At 42.6% G+C, this 23,593-nt stretch overlaps 1 pseudogene; it reads left to right on the top strand.

Annotated features, from left to right (window-relative positions):
* The first annotated feature begins 16,268 nt into the window (after nt 1-16,268).
* LOC136511399 (zinc finger CCCH domain-containing protein 53-like) overlaps nt 16,269-23,593 on the top strand; it is a 16,206-nt pseudogene continuing 8,881 nt past the window's right edge.

Here is a 23,593-nt window from a genome sequence, read left to right as displayed (position 1 = left end):
AGAGGGGGTGAATAGCCTAATAAAAATTTCTACAATAACACTTAGCAAACCGGTTAGATAATTATGAGGCGAAGCAAGTGTTGCGCCAGCCTACTAAAAATGCAAGCCACCTACCATAATTCTAGTTTATATAGTTTCTATCCACACAATAGCTATGTCACTACACTAAGTTAGTGTGCTCTCAAAAGCTAACTAATGAGCCACACTAACCAAATTAACAAGCTCTCACAACTAGCTACACTAAAAAGCTTGACAACTAGTTTGTGGTAATGTAAACAGAGAGAGCAAGATAGTTATACTATCGTATCGAGGAGTGAACCAATCAATCACAAGAATCAATATCAATGAAGACCAATCACCTCGGAATCAAATGATGAACACAATGATTTTTTATCGAGGTTCACTTGCTTACCGGCAAGCTACTCCTCGTTGTGACGATTCACTCACTTGGAGGTTCACGCGTTAATTGGCATCACATACCAAACCCTCAATAGGGTGCCGCACAACCAACACAAGATGAGGATCACATAAGCCACGAGCAATTCACTAGAGTACCTTTTGGATCTCCACCGGGGAAAGGTCAAGAACCCCTCACAATCACCACGATCAGAGCCAGAGATAATCACCAACCTTCGCTCGACGATCCTCGCTGCTCCAATCCATCTAGGTGATGGCAACCACCAAGAGTAACAAGCGAACCCCGCAGTGAAACATGAACACTAAGTGCCTCTAGATACAAACACTCAAGCAATGCACTTGGATTCTCTCCCAATCTCACAAAGATGATGAATCAATGATGGAGATGAGTGGAAGGAATTTGGCTAAGCTCACAAGGTTGCTATGTCAATGCAAATGGCCAAGAGAGTGAGCTTGAGCTAGCCATGGGGCTTAAATAGGGAGCTCCCATGAATAGAGTCGTTGGACTCCTCACTGCATGGAACACGGGGCGACCGCGCGCTCTAATCAGATTGATTGGACGCTGGACCCCAGCGTCCGATCGTGCAATGCACACCACATGTCCCCTCTCTTCAAATACTAAGCACTCGATCACAATGGTCAAGTGATGACCAGACGCACTGCTGTGAAGTGATCGGACACTGGACCTTAGCATCCGGTCCTTTCTAGTAAGCATCCAGAAGTGAGAAATCACGACCGGACGTGTTCGGTCATGCTCGACCGGACTCACCCAACGTCCGGTCACTCGACGTCTCCTCTAAGCACTGCCACATCAGTGGGACCGGACGCAGCCCTCCAGCGTCCGGTCACTAAGTGACCCAACATCCGGTCAGTGATCCATTTGATAGAGCTTGATGTTGTGGGCACAAGCATAGGCTAGCAAGATCCTAATTGCTTCTAATCTAGCAACCGGGGCATAAGTTTCTCCAAAATCAAGACCTTCAACTTATGTATAGCCTTGTGCTACCAATCTTGCTTTGTTCCTTACTACTATCCTATCTTGATCTTGCTTGTTTCTAAAGACCCATTTGGTTCCAATCACATTGTGTCCTTTCGGTCTCTCTACCAATTCCCATACTTGATTTCTTATGAAGTTATTCAATTCCTTATGCATAGCATTTACCCAATCAACATCTTTCAAGGCTTCCTCTATCTTCTTTGGTTCAATGGATGACACAAATGAGAAGTGCTCACAAAATGAAGTCAATCTTGATCTAGTTTGCACACCTCTTAATATCACCAATGATAGTGTTCAATGGATGATCCCTTGCAACATTGGTTGGTTGGAGGATTGGAACTTGATTACTTGCACTTGCTTGATCATTAGGTTGAGATAATGACTAGCCACTTGATCTTGTTCATTGTCATGAGAGCTACTTGTACTAGCTTGAGTTGTATCATCTTGCACATTTGAGTTGGAGAGCACTTGCACTAGATCATCTTCATCACCATTCACTTGCCTAGGCCTCAATTCACCAACATCCATGTTCTTCATGGCATTTGAAAGTTGAATGACACTTACATCTTCCAAGTTCTCATTCTCTACTTGTGAACCATTGGTTTCATCAAATTCAACATCATGAACTTCCTCAAGAGTACCACTATCTAAATTCCAAACTCTATATGTTTTGCTTGTAGTGGAATAACCGAGTAGGAATCCTTCATCATATTTCTTGTCAAACTTGTCCAATCTAATACCTTTCTTTAAGATATAATATTTGCAACCAAAGACCCGAAAATATGCAATGTTGGGCTTTCTACCATTCAAGAGCTCATATGGTGTCTTCTCTTTCAATGGGTGACAATAGATGCGATTGCTATATTAGCAAGCTGTATTGATAGCTTCAGCCCAAAAAGATTGACTCACATTATACTCACTAAGCATAGACCTTGCCATATCAATAAGTGTTCTATTCTTTCTCTCAACAAGGTCATTTGATTGTAGAGTGTATTTGGCCGAGAATTGATGTCTTATTCTAAATTCATCATACAACTCATCACTTCTAGTGTTTTTAAACTCACTACCATTGTCACTTCTAACTCTCTTGATGGTTGTTTCAAACTCATTATGAATGCCCTTGACAAATGGTTTGAATGTTGCAAACACATCACTTTTGTCCACTAGAAAGAATGCCCAAGTGTATCTAGTGTAATCATCCACTATCACAAAACCATATTTGTTTTTACCAATGCTAGTGTATTGAGTTGGCTAAAATAAATTCATGTGCAACAACTCAAATGCTTTACTAGTGCTCATCATGCTTTCTTAGGATGGGTGTTTTCAACTTGTTTTCCGGCTTGACAAAAACTATAAAGCTTATCCTTCTCAAACACAACATCTTTCAAGCCTCTAACCAAGTCATGCTTAATCAATCTATTCAATTGTTTCATTCCAACAAGACCAAGCCTTCTATGTCATACCAACCCATGCTAGATTTAGTGAATAAACATGTAGATAATTTAGCTCCACTAGTATTGAAATCAACCAAGTATAGATTCTTATATCTAAAGCCTTTGAAGATCAAGTTAGAGCCATCTACACTTATGATCTCTACATTATCTACCCCAAATATGTATTTGAATCTAAGATCACACAATTAACCCACGGATAGCAAGTTGAAATTCAAGCTCTCTACTAGCAACACATTGGATATGCTCATGTCATTGGATATTGTAATCTTACCAAGCCCCTTGATCTTGCCTTTGCCATTGTCATATGTGATACTATTATAACCATCATTGTCATTGGTGTTGATTGAGTTGAACATTCTTTCATCACCGGTCATGTGTTGTGTGCACCCACTATCAAGAACCCAATGCCTTTCTCCAGCTTTGTAATTGACCTACAAAAGAAGATCAATTCTTTTTAGGTACTTAAACTTGCTTAGGTCCTTGAAGGTTAGTTACTAAGCTCTTTGGTACCCAAATGGCTTTCTTCTTTGAGCCCATCCATGGTTTACCAATAAACTTAGCCTTTACATCATTTGCACCCTTTGCAAGCACATGGAAAGAATCAAGCTTAATAGAGGATACATTAGCTTGTGACTTATTGTTCATGCACTTTTGCTCTATATGACCAACTTGCTTGTAACTAGTGTAAAACCGACCATTGTTCTTCACAAAACTAGTTTTGTGAGGAGCAAAGGGCGTCTTACCTTTCTTGGGGGTATAGCCTAATCCCTCTTTGTAGAGAGAAGCTCTTTGGCTACCCAAGCACATAAGCAAGCGATCCTCACCACCATAGGCCTTAGCCAAGGTGTGAGTGAGCTTATTGACCTCCTTCTTGAGGTTCTCATTCTCAACAATTAGTGAGGCATCACAAGTGAAACCATCACTACTAGATGAGGTGGAAGTAGAAGTACTACAAGAAGGGTTAGCGGGAGCAACAATGATAGGCATAGATAATGATTCATTAATTATATCACAAGTTAAGCCTACATCACAAGTCTCAACATGCTTCTTTTTATTTTGCTCATCACGCAAAAAGGAATGAGACTTTTCAAGCTTTTTGTGAGCCTTACCAAGCTTCTCATGGGCTTCCTCTAGCCTCTCATGAGTTGCTTTGAGCTCATCAAGGGCTTGCTTAAGAGCTTTTACTTTCTTATTTAAGCTCTTGCATTCCCTTCTTTTGATGTCAAAGTGTTCTTTAGCATCTTCTAGCATATCAAATAATTCATCTTTAGTAGGTTCATCATCATCACTATCACTATTATTTTTATTATCATGTTCCTCATCACTTCCATCATCATAAGTTTATACCTTAGTGGCCTTAGCCATGAAGCATGATGGAGTGTCGAAGAGAGAAAGCTTCTCATTGATTGCAATGCTTGCGAGTGCCTTCTTCTTGGTGGTCTTGTCATCATCATCACTTGAGGAAGCATCACTATCCCAAGTGACCACATATAAACCACCTTCTTCTTCTTGAAGGTCATCTTGTCCTTCTTCTCTTTCTTTTCATTTTTATTCTTCTTCTTATTCTTCTTGTTGTCATCATTATTGTCGCTATTGTATAGACATTGAGCAACAAGATGATCTTTGCTTCTGTAACACCTCGGTGTTAAGCATGCATTAACATTTTGCAAATCATGAGCATAATCATTATTATGCATTCATAAGCATGACATGAAATATAGAATTGAAACATACTAATGAAACATGTATGTTGCATAGTTTTGTTTTAATAGATTGGATGCTATGTTTGTTTTGCCATGTGTGTACCTTGGTTGATCACTTAGACCACTTAGAAGTAATTAGGATGCAATTTGGAGCAAGGTGTATATTCAAAGTTTTCTCAAATTTTGCTTTTAAAAATAATGTTCTAAAATAGGGGTTTTGATTTAAATTAACTTTAAATCTATAGTTCAAAATCTAATTGGATTTTGGCCTTACTCTTTTTGGCAAAGTTGTAGAGTACATTTTTCTGAACAACTTTTATTTTGGGTCCAACTTTTGAAATTACTTTGAAAAGGTTTAAAAATTCATTTGAATGAATTTGGGGAAGAAAATAAAAAGGAAAGATCACATTTTCACTTAATAGGCCGCCGCCTCCCTTCTGGCCCGCTCGCGGATTTGGCCCGCAGCGCCCGCGCGCTCACGCTCCCGCCCCGCTCCAGCACCGCACACTTTGCCTTGGCCCAGCAGCCGCTTTGCCGGCCCAGGCCCACGCCGCGCCTCCCGCTCGCCCGCGCCTGCGTCCTGACCACGGCAGACGCCCGTCGCCGCGTGGTCGCCATGCGCCGGCGACGGCGGCACCTGGGCGTCCCAGTGGCCCCCGCACCCCACGCGCTCACCTACACCTCCGCACGCGCGACTGACTCCCCAGTGCTCTCTCCCATTTTTCCTCTCACGCGCCAGCAGCAGAGCACGTGCACGCGCTCGCCTCCGCCACCGCCCGCACCAGCGCCTCGCCGGAGTTAGCCGATTCGGCCGCTCCAGTTCGCTAGAGCTAGCTCCGTCTTCGCCGTTGCTTCGCTTTGCCCTCGCGCAGCTGGTGCTCGCGTTAGTTCACCTTGGTAAGCTTTCACCGGTCGTGAATCGCTCACCGGAGTGAGCTCCTCCTCGCCGGAGTGCTCCGCTCCGTGGACATCTCCTCTCCGTTTCGTATCCCGCTCTCTTTTCTCGCGCACGAGCACCACACCGTGTCACTGAGGCTCCCGAGCGCCTCCACTCACCGTGCCGTGGCTGGGGACGCCCCACCGGCGACGACCTGCGCCACCGCTCCGCCATGCACAACAGCGGTCGGCTTCCCGAGCTCCTTGGCCCATGCCACAGGCATCGTTGGGTTCGCGCGAGGGTGGGGAGCATGCTGGTCACCTTAGCTGACCGGAGACCTCACCGTCAGCGAGCTCTCGCCGCCGGTGATCTCCTCTGGTTTCTGTTCGACTGACGGGTGGGGCCCAGTCGGCCTTAGGGGCCACTGTCAGCCACAGGGGTGCAAGCCTGGGTAGATATCCGGGTGGATCTAGCGTTTATGCCTCGGTTTTCAAAAAGGGTTTTTAGGAAATGATTTCCAGAAAATGTTGTAAAGGCTTCAAAAATCCATAGTTTGCTCATTTTAGCTCCAAATCGAGTGAGACCAATTTTGTTGTGTTTCTTAGAAGTAGATCTACAATATAAAAATGTTGCATGTCAGTTTTGGGATACATTTATATATGGATTTAGTTAATTCTTGTAATTGCCGTTTTCTTGGAAAATGCTTAATAAATAGAATATACATCAGAAAAATATGATTCCAATTTGGTTGATCTATTCTTGAGATGTACTTTCTGTGAAAAATATATGCCATGCTTGTTCTATAGAAAAATATGGCTATGTGATTTATGTGCATTTATTTGCTAATTCTTGTAAAATTGCTGGAGCCAAAAATATGAATAAAACATGTAGGTGAAACTTTTGTACGGTGATTGTATGCTATGTAAATCATGGGAAAAATACTAAATCTGTTGTTTGACACTTTTCATAGTACAAAGTATTTTCATGCTTAATTATCAACCATAGCTTGTCATTTTTGTGTAGGCTGTTATACTTATCCACATGCAATGAAAATTTATGGTAGACTAATTATTGGCTAAGGAAGCTACTGTAATTTTCTCATAATTTTATGAGCACCAGAAATATATGTTGCTGTTGTAGCCCTAGTTTAAAATGAAATGAAATAATCTTCTTTAATGCATGTTTAGTTAATAATGTTTACTTTGGTGTATCTTTGAAGCATCTTAGCTTGCTGTGGTGACTTGGCATGTTAGTACAGTGGCTGTAATAGTAGTATAGTAGTACATGTTCTTGAATGATGTTGGCTACCTTATAGAAGAGCTTTACTTCTACTATGTCCAATAAAGTTAAACATGTTCATCTACATTCCATGCATCATGATCATTACATGTCATCTCTCCGATGCACCTATGCATGAGCACTTATACATCTGCATCATATAGGATCACAGGAGGAGTTGCTAGTAGCAGTTCAGGAAGAGCAGACCGAGACAGATCCATAAGAAATCTAGGCACATGAGGTGCTAGAGGAAGAGGATCAAGGAGAGGACTTGCCCGAGTGCGTGGATCATCAACCTAGTTCGTTCGAACAAGGCAAGCCCCGGAGCATTCTAAGTCTCCTACTTTATAAAAACAATTTTTTCTATATATGAGTTTATATATTGTTGCATTAAGTTGTAGGAATTGATTGAAACCGTTGATGCATTTATTACTATCCTTGCCTACCTTATTACCTTTTTACCCTGTTAGGTCAGGATCGAATAACTGCTTAGCCTTGCTTAGACCGGTAGCGATCGGTGATTTACGGTCACCTACATTTATAGGTGGATACTGGAAGAATTTAGCTATGGAAAGAATGATATTCTGGAATTAACCATGTGTGATGGATAATTAAAGACCGGATGGAAAAGTTGGAGGCAACCAGACAGGGTTCTGGGGTGTTGTTAGTTTTCCATCTGTGTCGATTAAGGACCGATCGTTGCTCGTCCCTCTTGTCATGTTGAACGTATGCCTCACATTTAGCTGGCCGAATAAAGTACCTTTCGACCATGAAGCTAGTGAAACTATTCGAGCCGGGATAAACTCAGATTGGCAGACTGGTGCTAAAGGGGGTATGACGGGGACACGAAGAGTGAGCCCAAGGTGCGTCCTGGCTATCGGGTGGTCCCTGGGTAGTGAGGTCCATGACTGTTATCCTGCGACTACTTGGAAAGTATCATTAGTGATCTGTAGCTCACTTGATCGGTGAGTGTGGTTTGTGTGAGGAATAAATCACCAGCTGGTTAGGAATCGATTCGAATCGCCATCGCTTCTGGATAGTGAGCACTTGACTTGAGCTACAGCATCATAGTAATTATGATGGAACACTGATGGTTATCTGGATGGTATGGGATATGCTAAATCTAAGTTGGTAACTGGATGTTATTGGTTAATTAAGTGATTGCTATAGTATATGTGCTTACCTGAATGGATAGGTCATAATAAAGATGATGCAAAGTACTTAAAATGGTTTCTTCATGATAGCTTGTGCTTTTCACAAACGAGTCAGCTAGCTCACTAAAGAAAGCCTTGCATAATCCTTGGTGTCGCTTTATTTTGGTTTAAGATGGGTAAGTCTAGCTGAGTACCTTCTCGTACTCAGGGCGTTGTTCCCATTGTTGTTGTAGATGGTCAAATGTACTACGACTATTGCATTAACTACCTATACCTGGTGATGGGCGACAACTAGGACCAAGGGCAATGGTCACTCCGTATTTCTCATCTAATGTTTTTGTTGGAGATGACTACCTACTGGCACTGTATTTGAACCAAAAGTGTGTGTGTGGCTTTAAAACTATTTGCTTTCGCTATTTCGGTTTGAACTTGGGTTGTAATAACTTTATGTTCTAAACTCTGATGTATCCAACTGTCATTGCGAACTTTATGTAACATGTGACGGTGATTGCTAAACTTGTACGATCTTGGTTTGTATGTCGATTGGTTTGAAATCCTTCGTGGTTTCATAGACTACTGGGTTATACGGGCTTAAGTTTGCTAAATTATCTGCTTCGGCAGAAGATTTTCTTACTTAATCTCGTATAATTGGTCGGTTCTGTTATAGCTGGTATCGGAGCAAGGTTTAGCAGGTTACTGTTCCCATGAGTATTTAAAACCAAAATTGTGTTTAAAACTGAGTTTTAAAACTTAATAGTGTGCCAGTGGTCATATCCTGTATGCCCAGTTAAGGACTCTAGGTCGCTTATTTAAGTACTGACTTGGGGGTCTTTGCATCATATTTCTATTTCGTTGCTCATACGGCGTGCTATTGTATGAGTGCCATTCACTTGAGTGGTAATGTATGGATCCATTACCTCTACACCTCGATAAGTGAGAGTTGTGAGAGCATGATCGGATACACTGCCGATCTAGGGAAGTGCTTATATAATGCCAGATTATTTACATGCCATACACGTGTTTGTATGAAGGTATCCAATGTGTGGGGAATTCCGTCCTGTGGTGACGATGCCATCGATAGGACAATGGTTCGGGTAGTTGCTACCGTTGTACGTGTATCTAGGGATGCGTGTAGAGCGAGTAGATTACTTTACTGCTTTCATGCATATTTTTCATACTGTCAGGGTTTGGGCTGAAGTGGATCTTTTGCAGGTACATAACAGCGCTATCGTGTAGTACGTATTAGCTACGTTTATGAGAGACCGTTGTATGCCACCGTCTATGCCGCTAGCAATTGTTATTTTTTCTAAGTTTGTGAGAACATACGGAACGTGCATGCATCATGTTGTTACATATCATTCATGGCACTATTCCTCCCCTTATAAGTTGATTATCTCATTTTGATAAAAATGACAACTTAACCTTGTTCTCACGTGGGTAATAAAAAAATTGCTATAGATGGCACGCACAAAGCAGACCGCTCGCAAGTCCACCGGAGGCAGAGCTCCCCGCCATTAGCTTGCTCCACGTACCCGTCAGCACCACACATTTCTTGGAGAGTTTGGGATGCCTACACTCTTATGGAGAGTGCTCAGCTATGTAGGCTATCCTGATGGAATGGAGCCCCGCTATTTCTGGGCAAATGAGCAGTTGGGGGAAGGTCTCTTGGTTACTGTGGAGGCCGTTGTTCATCCCTGAGGTGACGGTTCTGAGTGGACTGGTTGGCGTTATAAGTCAACTGGCAGGACCGCTGAAGAAGCAGCTGATAGGGCAGCCTTTGGCATACTGAGGGATATCATGGATCGTTTTCCTCAGGAGTTGGCAGTCGCTATAGTTGGAGTCTTTCCGAGGGGCAACCCCTCCACTAACTCATGGCAGCAAGCAAGAGGAAGATCTCTGGAGATTGGTGCAGCAGAAGGATAGAACAGTGATAACCCTGCTATGAGCACCATGTTCGCAGTGATGAAGGCTTTCGATGGAGTAGAAGGTAGCCTGAGACGTGTGTCTGGTGCTCTTGGTTAGGCCCACGATGACCGACGTCAGCATCAGAGGGATCACGATGCCGAGATTGAGAGGCTCAATGCAGAGATGGCTCAGTTGACCCGTCAGAGGGATCAGGCAACCTAGAGGACTGGAGTGTAACACCTCGGTGTTAAGCATGCATTACCTTTTCATCCCATGAGCATAATCATCATCACCTCATGCATAAGCATCATTCATGCATCTCATTTCAAAAGAAATGAAGTATCATTTCATGTGGTGCTTAAATTGATTGAAATTCATTATGTTTAACAATGTGAAATGCCATGCTCATGTTTGGATGCCATGATTTCTTGTTTTGATCACTAGGATAGCTTATAAATATTTAGGATACAATTTGGAGCAAAGTTTATATTTAAATTTTTGCCAAATTTTGCTTTTAAAAATAATTCTTCAAAATTAGGGTTTTGAATTAATATTGATTTTTAATTTGTAATTCAAAATCTATTTGGAATTTGACTTTGGTCTTAAAAGCAAAGTTGTAGAGAATAAATTTTTGAGCAACTTTATTTTTGGGCCAAAATTTGAAACTGCTTTGAAATAGTTCAAAAATTCGTTTGAATGAAAAAGGAATTGAAAATAATTTGAAAATCTCATTTTTACCTTATTGGGCCGCCACCTCCCTTTCGGCCCAGCCGCGAAGGCCGGCCCGACCTGCTTCAGCACCGTGCTCCTTCTCTCGCGCGCCACGCTCGACCGGTGCCAGAGCACGCACGCCGTGTGGCAGCCATGCGCCGGTGAGCACGCCGCGCGGCACCGCCGGTCTGCCCCGCGCCCCTCCTGTCGCGCTTACACCCGCCGCGCCGCGTCTGCCACCCCCTCCTCCATCTCATTTGCTTCCTCTCATCCGCTAGTGCAAGCAGCAGCAGCGCACGCACCCGCCACCACCCGCACAAGCGCCATCGCCGGCGTTGGCCGTTCCGGCCGCTCCCTTTCGCCAGGGCTAGCTCTGTCTTGCCCTAAGCACCGCCTCCACCTCGCGCACCTCATGCTCATGTCGCCTTGCCGTGGTAAGCCCCCCTTCCTCGGGAATCGCTCGCCGGAGCACGACCAAGCTCACCGGAGAGCTCCGCTCCCATGGACACCCCCTCTCCATTCCACCTCTCTCCTTCCTTTCGCGCGCGTGAGCACCGCCTTGCCCTCGCGAATCTTGTGCGCGCCTCCCCGTGCCCTACCGTGGCTAGAGTCAGCGTACCGCTGACGAGCTGTGCCACCGCTCCGCCATGCGCTCTATCGAGCTCCCTTCCAAGCTCCTCTAGTGCCCATTCTTGGCGCATCGGGTCCGCCTCGTGGCGGGGAGCCCTTGGTGGTGACCTCACCGCCAGCGAGCTCACCGGTGACGAAAGCCGGCCGGTCAACGACAGCCCCTGCTCGGCTCTGGCTGACGCGTGGGCCCAGCTTGACCACGGGTCCCGCCTGGCAGCACCTCTAGGTGCACTGCACCGGGTGCACCTAGCAGTTTTGGGTCGGTGGAATTTCAGTTTTAAAGAAAATGATTTCAAAAATTGATTTAAAAAGCTTATAAAATGTATATCTCGAGTTATATTGCTCCAAAATTGATGAAACAAATTTTGTTGTGTTCCTTGTCACCAGATCTACATGATAAAAATATTGCATGTCATTTTTGAGATACTTTAATGTAGGGATTTATTTAATTCTTGATATTGCTGATATCTTGTGAAATGTTTAGTAAATCCTATATGTATCAAAAAATTATGATTCCAATTTGGTTGATCTATTCTTGAGATGTACTTTTTGTGAAAAATATATGTCATGCATGTTATGTGGAAAAATATGGCTAGGTAGGTTATGTGTATTAATTGCTAATTTCTTGTAAAATTGCTCGGGCTAAAAATATGAATAATACATGTAGGTGAAACTTTTTGTACAGTGATTGTATGCTATGAAGATCATGGGAAAAATACCAAATCTGTTGTTTGACACTTTTCGTAGTACAAAGTATTTTCATGCTTAATTATCCACCATAGCTTGTCATTTTTGTGTAGGCTGTTATACTTATCTAAATGCAATGAAAATTTTATGGTACCCTACTTAGAGTAGTACTATGTTATTGTAATTTTCTCAGATTTTTATGAGTACCAGAAATATATGTTGCTATTGTAGCCCTAGTTTAAAATGAAATAAACAAATCTTCTATAACGCATGATTAGTTAATAATGTTTGCTTTGGTGTATCTTTGAAGCATCTTAGATTGTTGTGGTGACTTGGCATGTTACTACAGTGGTTGTAGTAGTAGTATGGTAGTACATGTTCTTGGATGATGTTGGCTACCTTGTAGAAGGGCTTTACGTCTACTATGCCCAATAAAGTTGAACATGTTCATCTATATTTCATGTATCATGATCATTATATGTCATCTCTCCGATGCACCTATGCATTAGCACTCATATATCTACATCATACAGGATCACAGGAGGAGTTGCTAGCAGTAGTTCAGGAAGAGCAGATCGGGACAGATCCACAAGAAGTCTAGGCACAGGAGGTGCCAGAGGAAGAGGAGCCAGGAGAGGACTTGCCCGAGTACGTGGATCATCAACCTAGTTCATTCGAACAAGATAAGCCCCGAAGCATTCTAAGTCTCCTACTTTATAAAAGCAATTGTGTCTATATATATGAGTTTATATATTGTTGCATTAAGTGATAGGAGTTGATTGAAACCGTTGATGCATTTATTACTATCCTTGCCTACCTTACTACCTGGTTACCCTGTTAGGTCAGGATCGAATAACTGCTTAGCCTTGCTTAGACCGGTAGCGATCGGTGATAGTCTCCTACTTTATAAAAGCAATTCTTTCTATATATGAGTTTATATATTGTTGCATTAAGTTGTAGGAATTGATTAAAACCGTTGATGCATTTATTACTATCCTTGCCTACCTTATTACCTTTTACCCTGTTAGGTCAGGATCGAATAACTGCTTAGCCTTGCTTAGACCGGTAGCGATCGGTGATTTACGGTCACCTACATTTATAGATGGATACTGGAAGAATTTAGCTATGGAAAGAATGATATCCTGGAATTAACCATGTGTGATGAATAATTAAAGACCGGACGGAAAAGTGGAGGCAACCAGACAGGGTTCTAGGGTGCTGTTAGTTTTCCGTCTGTGTCGATTAAGGACCGATCGTTGCTCATCCCTCTTGTCATGTTGAACGTATGCCTCACATTTAGCTGGCCAAATAAAGTATCTTTCGACCGCGAAGCTAGTGACACTATTCGAGCCGGGATAAACTCGGATTGGCAGACTAGTGCTGAAGGGGGTATGATAGGGACGCGAAGAGTGAGCCCAAGGTGCGTCCTGGCTGTCGGGCGGTCTCTGGGTAGTGCGGTCCATGACTGTTATCCCACGGCTACTTGGAAAGTGTCATTAGTGATCTGTAGCTCACTTGATCGGTGAGTGTGGTTTGTGTGAGGAATAAATCACCAGCTGGTTAGGAATCGATTCGAATCGCCATCGCTCCTGGATAGTGAGCACTTGACTCGAGCTACAGCATCATAGTAATTATGATGGAACACTGATGGTTATCTGGATGGTATGGGATATGCTAAATCTAAGTTGGTAACTGGATGTTATTGGTTAATTAAGTGATTGCTATAGTATATGTGCTTACCTAGATGGATAGGTCATAATAAAGATGATGCAAAGTACTTAAAATGGTTTTTTCATGATAGCTTATGCTTTTCACAAATGAGTCAGCTAGCCCACTAAAGAAAGCCTTGCATAATCCTTGGTGTCGCTTTATTTTGGTTTAAGACGGGTAAGTCTAGCTGAGTACCTTCTCGTACTCAGGGCGTTGTTCTCATTGTTGTTGCAGATGGTCAAATGTACTATGGCTATTGCATTAACTGCCTGTACCCGGTGATGGGCGACAACTAGGACCAAGGGCAATGGTCACTCCGTATTTCTCATCTAATGTTTTTGTTGGAGATGACTACCTACTGGCACTGTATCTGAACCAAAAGTGTGTGTGTGGCTTTAAAACTATTTGCTTCCTCTATTTCGGTTTGAACTTGGGTTGTAATAACTTTATGTTCTAAACTCTGATGTATCCAACTGTCATTGCAAACTTTATGTAACATGTGACGGTGATTGCTAAACTTGTACGATCTTGGTTTGTATGTCGATTGGTTTGAAATCCTTCATGGTTTCACGGACTACCGGGTTATATGGGCTTAAGTTTGCTAAATTATCTGCTTTGGCGGAAGATTTCCTTACTTAATCTCGTATAATTGGTCGGTTCTGTTACAGCTTCCACATTTGAAGCACCTTCTTGACTCTTCCTTGTTCTTGGATGAAGATTTCTTTCTTCTAGCACGGTACCCTTTCTTCATCATGAACTTGTCAAATTTCTTGACAAAGAGAGCCATCTTCTCATCATCATCATCATCATCATCATCCCATGAGCCATTATCTTCACTTGATGTACCTTGCTTTGCCTTGCCCTTGGATGATGTGGCCTTGAAAGCCACGCTTTTCTTCTTCTCGTCCTTCTTCTCATCTTTCTTTTCCTTCTTTTCTTCCTTCTCATCATCATCTCTATATGTATCATCGGTCATTATATCTCCCAACACTTGGTTTGGTGTCATGGTGTCCAAACCACTTCTTACTAGAATAGTGACCAATGTCCCAAATCTTGAAGGCAAACATCTCAAGAACTTGTGGGAGAAGTCCTTGTCCTTCACCTCTTCTTCAAGTGCTTTGAGATCATTGACAAGCACTTGAAGCCTATGGAACATCTCCGGCACACTCTCATCCTCCTTCACCTTGAAGCTTGCAAACTTCTCTTTGAGAATGTATGCCTTTGCACCCTTCATGGCTTGAGTGCCTTTAAATGATTCTTTCAACTTTTTCCAAGCCTCATGAGCCATCTCAATATTCTTGATTTGCTCAAATGTTCTCTCATCAATTGCATTATGAATGACACTTAGAGCAATGTCATTGTTTTGGAGAAGCACTTCTTCGGCCATGGTGGGATTCTCCGGATCACCAATCTTAATTTTGGTTTCTACCACATTCCATACTTTTCTATTGATTGACTTGATATGTGTGGTTATCTTTAATTTCCAATAAGGATAATTTGTATCATTAAATTGGGGTGGCTTCTTGGTGTTGTTAATTTGAGCTATTTTTACACCAAAGGTTGTTAAGCCTCAAATCACAGTGATCGCGGCTCTGATACCACTTGTAAGGTCCTAATGGCTAGAGGGGGGATGAATAGCCTAATAAAAATTTCTACAACAACACTTAGTAAACTGGTTAGACAATTATGAGGTAAAGTGTAACACCCCAGGTGTTTGCCACCAGTTAAGCAATGGGTTTGAGCTAAAACATGGTATATTAAGTGATGATGAAGATGTCAAGGTCAAACCTATAGAAACAAGCCCCAACCTAGACTTGGAGATTGCACCTTTGCTCGCCTATAGACCCCTTTTCAAGATATATGCTTGGGTGGTGTTATTGGAATATATTCGTATGTCTCACATCAATAACCCCCTATATTGATCCATGGAAAAGTTTCGTGAAGTTTGGAATCAAGAAGTCACATGAAATGACGAGTTATGTCGTTGCTTGAATTATTTTATAAAGTGAAGGGAATTCTCGATCGTCAACCAAATTTTGCAACCATGCCCAAATGACTCTAGATGAACTCTACAACAAAAGTCATGAAAGGTTCATGTTGGGCAAATGCCAAGAAAATGCTCCAATGGATCAAAAAGAATAATTTAAGCTTCATCGTGATCCTACTTTGGTCAAAGTAGAACAACAGGTTCTATACCAGTTTTGAGGTTGGACCTTAAATGAAAGTTGTAGTCCATATTATGTAGAACAAACTTTGTTTTTGGACTAAGAGCTAGATCATCTTGGAAGCAAGTCAAATCGAGGTCACAAGATCAAATTTGCTGCTGATTTCAGCACTTAGAAATATTCTAAGTCTGGAATTTCGCTAAGCAACGACGTTGGCATTCCGCGTTCTCCAAATTTTGCTAAGCAACTTCAGTTGATCCAAATGTAAAAGTTGGAGCTTACATGATGGGGAAGAACATACAAGAAGATGGCACCAGTTGCATTTCATTTCGACCATCAATTTTGGATGTTTGCTTATCGCTGTCAAATCACTGACACTATCAAGTTTAGTACTAATTATCTGCTAATCCAACAGCCTAATGGCCGAGCACCCTTAATCAAGTTTGTAGAGCATCAGAAGATGAAGAATTTTGCTTCAAGGCCCATAGCCCAGTTCGGAGCAGAGCTGGCCCAAAAACGGACTCCAAGGCGGGCACAGTGACGCTCACCACGTGTTCGACGAAAGGGCGCCGTGGCAGCCATGCAGCAGAGCGCGCGTTTCATTGCCGCCGCGCGTCCGACCTCCGTGCCACGCGCCGCCTCACGCCCTGCTGCTCCAAGACCGAGCGCCCGGGTGTCTCCCTGCCTCCCTCCCTCGCTCTCGCCCTCCCTGGTGCATTTCCTCTGCGCGCTTGCTCGCTCTGTTGCTGCGCGGCTGCTCGCCATGGCCATGGCCGCCATTGCCAACTCCCAACCACCGCCTTGCCCCTCTGCTGCGCCATGCCTTGCTGCTCACTCCACCCGCCGCTCCCTTCACCTTTCCCACCTCACGCGGAGCCTCCTGGCCGTCGGTGTTGCATGCTCAGATCGCCGCCGCCGCTGCAGCCGCCGCCCGCGCGTGGCCAAGCCACCGTGGGCCACCTCGGGCCGAGCCGAGGCCTCCGGCGGGTGCGTAAGGACCCCCTGTTGCTCCCCCACTACTCGTCGCCATCAATTGCCGCCTCTCCGGCCGGATTCCGCGAGCCCCGACGACCTCCCTGTTCAAAATCCCGTCAGGGACCTCCTACAAAAATTCGACGAAAGTCAGGGTTCTAACTGAGAAGTCAGTGACTCAGATGAATAGTGCCGATAAGGACCTATTTGTAGTAATTTGCTGAATCTTTGGAAATTCATAGTAATTCATAGGAAATTCGTAAAATAGTAAATGAGGACTTTTTGGAATCCTTGTGAAATTGTCTATGCAGTGGATCTATAATATGGCATGTTTTAGTTTAAATATTTTGCGGTAAAAATAGATTTGTGCAGTAAGGTTGTAATGCTAGTTGAATTTGTTATTTTTCATAACTGTAGATCTAGGGCTCCAAATGAAGTGAAATTTTTGTGGCATGCTACTCATGTGATAGTTGATGTGTGGTAAAAATTTCATGAGTATTGGATAAAGTATGAGTGAGTTATTGGTTTATCTTGCTCTCACATGAATTCTTGCTTTAGCAACTTGTCTTTTTCATAGAGGTTGCTATACATATCCAAATGAAGTGAAATTTGTACAGTAGACTATTGAGAGGATATGTGAGCCACTGTAATTTTTGTAGAAGTTATTGTGCACTTTTGGTATATGTTCATTAAGTCACCTTGTTATCTAAAATAAATTAAGAAATGCATTAAAAGAATTTATTTGGTCATGGACACTAGGTTTTCTGGTGTTCTTTAGTCATGTGTGAAATGTTGGTAAAGTTGGTCTTGCCCAATTATGTGTTTGCAACGTGAGTTAATAATTATTTTCTTGCCGATGTGGTTTATGGACAGATCTGGGAACTTAGCAAAGTTCTTCATGATAATGTGCTTTGTTGTGAAACTTGTTTATACAAAAGTTGTAGATAATTCATGTATCTAGCTTCTATTAAAATTTTGTGTCATTTGGCCAAGTAGTTTAAGAGTTATAGCTGTTTAAAGTTGGGTTTCAGAAATGGCTGCTTTCTGTCAATTGTAGATCAGTTTCTGTAAATGAATATATTTGGCTTAGTTAAGTTGAGAATCATGCTAAGATGATTAAAGATGAATTGTAGAAAATTTCATAAGCTTTCCATAATGTCTTCTTGCAAGTCATTTGGATTTGTGTAACTCCAGTTATAGCTAAATCTTATAGCTGCTGTTTGCATGTCCAGAAATTGGCAGATTCCAATTATAGTGTTTGCTTGTATATTGTTAAGTGTGACTTATGCCTTGAATGATGACTGAGTTAGAGCACATGAGATCTTGGGAAAACTTGTGTCATGCTTGGTGTTGTCGTCTTCTTTGCCATCTTAGCATGATAGATTGTGTGATGGTTAAGTTAAGCATCGCAAAGTACTTAAGTGTGAGTGTAAACTATGCTTGTCCTTGCTTGCTATTTTGTGATGCATCTCATGGTACTATTCTTCATATTCATACACTTGCATATTGCATCTCATCTAGGTGCGCTAGATGAACCATGTGAAGAATATGATGTTGGAGCCAAACCCGAAGACTGTGTATGGAGGATCTATCCCGAAGATGGAAGGACTAAGCAAGTGTTAGGACCTGTGATGTCACCAGGATGGTGCAAGCTAACTGAACTGACTTGTGGCGGATCCCAGGCAAGCCCCGGAGCATTCTAAGTCTCCTACTTTATAAAAGCAATTCTTTCTATATACGAGTTATATATTGTTACATTAAGTTGTAGGAGTTGATTGAAACCGTTGATGCATTTATTACCATCCTTGCCTACCTTATTACCTTTTTACCCTGTTAGGTCAGGATCGAATAACTGCTTAGCCTTGCTTAGACCGGTAGCGATCGGAGATATCCGGTCACCTACATTATAGGTGGTTACTGGAAGAATTTAGCCATGGAAAGAATGATATCCTGGAATTAACCATGTGTGATGGATAATTGGAGACCGGACGGAAAAAGTTGGAGGCAACCAGACAGGGTTCTGGGGTGATGTTAGTTTCCGTCTGTGTCGATTAAGGACCGACCGTTGTTGGGCCTCGAGTCATGTTGAACGCATGCCTTACATTTAGCTGGCCGGATAAAGTACCTTCCGACCGCGAAGCTGGGAGATTTTTCGGGCCGAGTAGATTGCCCGCAACGCACTGTGCCGGGGCAGGTGTGGTAGGACATGGGGGCGGGATGATAAGGCCAAAGTGCAGTCGGTCGGCCCCCGGGTACATGTGGTTCCTGGCAAACTCGAGATACCTGGAAAGTTGACTCGGTGATCAATATCTCACTTTAGCGGGTGAGTGAGGTTTGTGTAAGGAATAAATCACCAGCTGGTTAGGAATCGATTCGAATCGCCATCGCTCCTAGATAGTGAGCACTTGACTTGAGTTACTGCATCGTAGTAATTATTATGGAACAATGATGGTTATCTGGATGGTATGGGATATGCTAAATCTAAATTGGTAACTGGATGTTATTGGTTAATCAAGTGATTGCTATAGTACAGGTGCTTACCTAGATGGATAGGCCATAATAAAGATGATGCAAAGTACTTAAAATGGTTTCTTCATGATAGCTTATGCTTTTCGCAAACAAGTCAGCTAGCCCACTAAAGAAAGCCTTGCATGATCCTTGGTGTCATTTGTTTTGGTTTCCGACGGGTAAGTCTGGCTGAGTACATTCGAGTACTCAGGGTTTATCCCACCTTGTTGCAGGTGATGTTCTCGACCTGTTGATGATGGTGGCTAACCACCGGTGGGCTCGGTGATTCTATACTTACTTCTCATCTATATGCTTTTGTCGGATGATGTCACTAAGCTAGCAATATATTTGGAACTTATATTAATGTAATCATTTGAACGCTATGTTGTTTTCACTAAGCGGTTTTGAAACCCAAACTTGTACTATTATTTATTAACCCCTTTTGTAATATTATTTCCGCTGCAACCCGATGTATGTGATGTGTATTTGCTTAATCACGCGATCTTGGTTGTGATGTTGATTTACCGAGGTCTTTCGGGACACTCGGCGGACTACCGGGTTTATATGAGTGAAAGTATGGGTGTGTCAACGTGTTAGCGGGGACAACCGTACTTGATCTTGTATAAATTGGGCGGTTCTGTCACAGCTGGTATCAGAGCGAGATTAAGCATAATACTGTCAGGTACATAGTTTTAAAAGCTAAGTTTTGGTTTTAAAAGGTCTATTTTAACTAAAACTTCAGCTACAAGCAAATTTGTCAAAACTTATTCGCAAAACTATGCTAGCGACATCTTCCTTTATGCCCAGTTAAGGACTATTAGGTGGCTATCTAAGTACTAACTTTGGGGGATGTACTTTATTGAAAATTTTACTTTCGTCGTCCATACGGCGTGCTATTGTATGGATGCCATTCGTTTGAATGGTAATGTATGGATCAATTGCCTCTACGCCCAGGTAAGTGTGAGTTGTGAGAGTATGACCGTCCAACTGTCGGTCTAGGGGAGAGTTAGCTGTGGTTACTGGAATATTACATGTTACACACATGTATATATGAAGGTACTTAATTGTGGGTATATCTGTCGGGTAGCTATGGATATCGAAGTATATACATCTGGGGATGTATATATGGAGAGTATCTTAGTTTACTGTTTTCATTGTGCGCTTATTTATCTCTTGTGGGGATGGGCTGCAATGAATTTGCCTGCAGGTACGCTAACCACGAATGCGTAGATTGAATGTAGCTGACGACTAGCTATATATCGAGAGAGTACGTGTTGTGCCACCGACATAGAACGTGATTGCCACCTTAGGCTGGCAATTTCGTGAGGACGAATAGGACGAGCATGCATCATGATTGTGCTTGTGCATAAATATGCTTTCCTTCCTTTGTTCTAAGTAACTTGTGATCGATGTATTGCACTATCTTCCTTGTGTGGAGTTAAACATGAATGCCTCGTTCCATGTTGCTTGAATAGGAAGTGCTTGAGAAAAGTGTGTGCTTAGCCTTGCTAGAAATAATTGTGGTTACATGCTTAACCTATAATGTCCTCTAGTTTAGCCAAGTGGTGGGTATGTATGCTTGTTATCTAATTAGTGCCATAGTTATCACCCCTTTTGTCCTCGGTAAGCATACAAGTGTTGAAGAGCGCTATCCTAGAACCACGTCCAAGTTTTGGTAATCACTTGGTGGACACAAGACGTATATGGAAATTTGGTAAGAAGTCCCCTGCTCAGTTGTCTTTGGCAATTAAGCTATGCTCTCTTACGTTGTGTTTTAATCTTCAGATCCCCTGCTTGTTGACTCCTAACCTTGTGACAACCTTTGTTTGCTATCCCTCCTTCGCATAGTGCTTGCTCCTATGCAACCCAATTTGTGCCATGTGAGATTTCTTGTAGGTTATATGTTCAGTAATGGTGCCACGATTAGTGATCTATGGTGCCGCGACGAAACCGAGAGCCTCCTGTGGGTGCACACACAAGGCTGTGCTGCTCGGCACGCGCTGGTATTGAGGTTTCTAGTCATGATCCATTGCAGAACTGCACCGATATATTATTCTCACTTGAGCTCTTCCTTGGTTATCTCTCCTTATCATGTCAAGAGATATATATGTCGAACTAGATGCAATAGGACTCCCTTGTGAAGTTGTCTAATGGTTAACCTTTGAAGAACAGGTCACTAACAGGAACATAATCAGACTGCAAGAGGTGGTAGACAAGTGACTCTACTTGACGATCCCTATAATGACGTCGATCATCTAGTGAGCAACTTATGTCATTTTCATTGGATCAGAAAGGTGCACCACACTTAAGGTTGAACAAGTTATCAGTCGGATGATAAATGGACCAGGAGATTATGTGCTGTAATAGGTCACCTGATATATATGAGTTCCTGTCCAAGTTCTCAATCTTTAGGTGCATAAGGATCACGTAGACGAACCGACTTTTTTTTTTGGTGTGACCCCTTTCTGCTGACTTCAATGGCGACCATCTGTAGGCTTCGACCACAAATTTTTATTGTCAAGAGTAAAGATTTGGAACCTTTTTAGAGTTGAGGGACAACTGATTTGTTACCAGTAGAAAAGTTAGTCTTCAGTTAGGTAACAACTATTTGGTAACTATGAAGACTAGATCTCACAGGACAATGTTGATCAAGGAAACAGCAAACCTGGCCCTACGATGCAAGTGCTACTTCTTCTCCAAATGTGCTATCAAGTCAATTCCATCTTGGACAATCACGTATATAGTACAAGACGTTGTGTCGGCTAGGTAGGAGCTAGCGAAAGCACGTCCCTAGTTTTTAGTCAGCATCTTTGTGCCCCAAGGTGCCACTAACACATGTGTCCGGACTCTATTGGATGAAGTGCCAAAGGATATATAGGAATGGTTCCTTGTCAATATAGAAATGCCCTACATGTGGAATAATGTTTTGTGCCCTGCGAAAACAGCCCACAAGTCCAATGCTTGTGCATAGTCAAGTTGGTGTCTAGAACGATGGTTGAAGTGTTACCAGAGAAGCATGTAAGGAAAACTCTAGCCTCCATCCTTAGCTAGGGAAAGGCTGCTGCTACTATGAGAAAAGTAGAGAGTGCAAAACACACACCTCAACGTGTGAAGCAAAGAAAAGGGAGAACACGAAATCTGTCTAGATTTTGTGGCACTAAACCGGTTATCTTCAAGCCGGCGATTAGTGACTCAAACGAAGTTGGATTGACCCCAAACTTGGTGACCTCATTCCTCACTTAGGATAGGTCGATGCCTCAAGTTTGTTGGAGTATTGGTTGAGTAAAACATTGGATTTGAGAGATATCTTGTCAGGCTCAGTTTGCTGCCATTCAGAACAGAGCAGTTTTGGTAGAGGAATTATTTGGATGGTCAAACGGTGTCTGTTTGAGTTGAATTTTGGTGAGTAGTTAGAAGACCCATGGATCTACATGCCCACCAAAATTTGTGCATATTGAAGCAGTAGTTTGTGAGATATGAATAGAAAACAAAAGGGTACAGAATCTGCAATTCCGTTGTGACTGCGATCATCATTTGCATTAGACAGTTGTGTTTGTCATTCCTGCCAAGAAATTACAACTTGTAGGTGTATTGCTGATTAGACAACCCTCCATACCCTTGAGAAGACTAATTGCACCCCTATGTGCCTTGCCTTTGCCCTCTTAGATCAGCAATGCGTGAGCAGTCAAGGTGTTCTAGAAGTCAAAATTGTGCCCTTGCAATTCGAAAGCAATTGGAAAGGTGTCTAACCATATATTTTCTTGGATTATGGTTTTTGAGATATTGATTGGCCTTAGAATAGAAGCCTCGACGACAAATGTAGTAAGAAAGCTGGTTTTGCTACGATGCAAGTCAACCCAACTTGCTGTGCAACTGCACCACGAAGGCAAATTGTACTCAACCTACTTGGTAGTGAACTAGTCCCTAGTTTTGTGATTACTTGCAACTTGTGTTGTCCTCCCAAGCCTCGCTAACATCCTTCTACGTCAATGGTTCTCCAATGCTGACATGCCTTTGGTACCTTATAGGTGTTTTTACCCAAGAGGTTGCATCAGATTCCACCCAGATCCCTGTTGCAACCTGGATCCAAAGGCTCCCTAAGGAATGATCATCGAGAACGACAGAGTTAGCTACTATGTTTACCACTCACTCAGTAGACTCAGACCATACAATATTGTTATCAGAGAAAGAGAACTGCACACATGAACCATTGCAACGAGTATCCTTCAGAAGATTATCATCTAGTGCAAAGTCCATAAGGTCTGTGCTATATCCACTGGGGAGGTAGATGCTGCAAGTATTAGTCTACGTTTGTATCGCTCTTCGTACATCGAGGACGAAGTACGTAGGACAGTGCTATCTTGGATTCCTCCCAAAGTAACAATACTTCATGAAGGCCAAAGAAGGAAATTCTTCAGACAAAAC

This window comes from Miscanthus floridulus, chromosome 16 (genome assembly GCF_019320115.1).
Source record: "Miscanthus floridulus cultivar M001 chromosome 16, ASM1932011v1, whole genome shotgun sequence".
NCBI classification, from domain to species: Eukaryota; Viridiplantae; Streptophyta; class Magnoliopsida; order Poales; family Poaceae; genus Miscanthus; species Miscanthus floridulus.
The sequence above is the reverse complement of the archived record's forward strand: the minus strand, read 5'-3'. Positions and strand labels throughout refer to the sequence as shown.